Here is a 2,196-nt window from a genome sequence, read left to right as displayed (position 1 = left end):
TGTCTGTTCCTGTTTGTTTTTTTATTTATTTATTTATTTTTTTAGTGGCATGATGGTCTATTCTCGTCTGAGTGCTCCTGTGGAATTTTATTTTGAACAGGAAATGGATATCTGCTGAAATGGTGTTTATTCCAGATGTATTTTGATGAAATGACAGTCAGTGCTCATAATCTATAATCCCCTTCTTCTATAGCATGTCATGACCCCTAAACTCAACACCAGAACAGGACCCCTCCCTGAAAGCCAAACACAATACTGTTGCATGGTATCTCAAGGAATTGTTTGACAAATGTCAAGAATTGCCTGTTTTCATGTAGTATCATTAGACATTAATGCATAAACCCAAACTTGGCACAAATATTTCAAAACCTGCCTGAATGTTAATTTGGTCCTGTGAGGGTGGGTCAGGGAACCTTCTTTCTGCTTTTTCTTTTCTATCTCTCAGTATCTCTCTCTCTCTCTCATCTCCTCTGCACTTCCTTTCTCTTTTTAACCACCTGCCACCAAAAATAGTCATTTTACATCAAAAATATCTGGAGGTGAATTTAACGAATTACATTTTATCATCAATTTATCTTTAAAAGAGAGATTTGCTCCCTGTTTGTTCTGTTATGTAAAATTATGTGTGCCAGGTGACATACATTGAGAATAGGAATTTGTTGTTCTCTCCAAATTCCCACAAATCCATTATGTTAATTAAAGGTTTTAAAATTAGCAAGTTTAAGTTATTACCACTTTATGTGGATGTACATATGCATCATTTACCCTTAAAAACTGCCTTTATTAATGGAATTTGATCTTTATTTCATTTATATTATGTTTGGATTATTTTATTTGTATATTTATGTGTATTATTTATTTATAATATAAATTTATTACATCATATTATTATAATTTATTTATTATTATTATTTAATTTATTATGTCATATTATTATTATTATTTATTATATTTATATATGATTAATGTACATTTTTAAGTACTATCCGGGTAGTCTATAAATGTATTTCAGGTACATGTGCAGTGAAAAATTCAGTTCTGCTACATTGTCAATTACATGCTTTTATTTTTAGCCCAGTTACTATTCCAAAAAATCAGATCCTCTGCAACCCACTCCCATTCTTGGACTGGTTCACATATGACACCTGACACCTGTGTGACCCAAATTTGTGTCACACACACTGTACTCTGACCCTTGAGTACACATAAAAACCTAAGTATACTTTGGGCTTAACACACAAACTCTGAAAGATTTCTTTACACAGTTAAAACATTTTCAGTCCGAAGTAATGAACTACTCTCTTGAATCTTGCTGGTGACTATTTTTTTTCAGCTGCACAATCTAATATTGTAGACTGAAAATTACAGTTCTTGAAATTGATATTCAAAGTTAACTACAAGCTCTATCCACAGCTTCTTTGGCAACAGAGCACTTGTCGCTTTGACACTTTTTTGATTTTACAAACTGAGAACCCAGCATAAATTATTTTCTTTGGTAACCAACAGCATGCCACAGATGTGGTTTATGGAGCTGAACATGTGTTGAACACAGAATAATTCTTATGTGATGGTTTGCTAGTTTTGAAAAATATCCTGAGGTGTTTACAGAAAGGATGTGCGGGAAAACTCGATTCCTGACTTTATTAACAGTTCTGTCTAATTTGTTGTTTGGTTTGTGTGTGTTATTTTCTTGTCTGCCTGTTCCTCTTTCTGTCTGTGTTTTACCTCTGTTCCTGTTCGATCACACCCTTCTTCATAACGAACTCTTCTGTCAGTAAATGCATATTGCAAGTGCTCTTGACTGTCCACAGGGAAACCCGGGAACAGCATACAGACTCGTGAAGTTTCACTTATCCAACAGGAGAATGGTAACCATCCAAGACTAATCCAAGAGATGAATGACAATAACTACCTTGCCCCTCTGCCGAACAAACAGAGGCAGCTACAGCAGCCACAGCCTCGTATCGATGTTCAGCATGTTGATGCTCCTCCGAGGTTCCCACTGACTGCATTGGTGCCTAACATGCAGCTGCGACGGTTAGAGCAGCACCAGCTGCAGCTGAGACACATTCGACAGCGCCAGGAGCAGGAACGGCTGCAACGGCTGTGTCTGGAGGAGGAAAGGCAGCGGCAGGAACAGCAAAGGGCACTGGAGAGGCAACGTCGAGAGCTGCTTCAGTTGCAGCTGCAACAGCA

Source organism: Ctenopharyngodon idella, chromosome 3 (genome assembly GCF_019924925.1).
Source record: "Ctenopharyngodon idella isolate HZGC_01 chromosome 3, HZGC01, whole genome shotgun sequence".
Taxonomy (NCBI): Eukaryota; Metazoa; Chordata; class Actinopteri; order Cypriniformes; family Xenocyprididae; genus Ctenopharyngodon; species Ctenopharyngodon idella.
The sequence above is the reverse complement of the archived record's forward strand: the minus strand, read 5'-3'. Positions refer to the sequence as shown.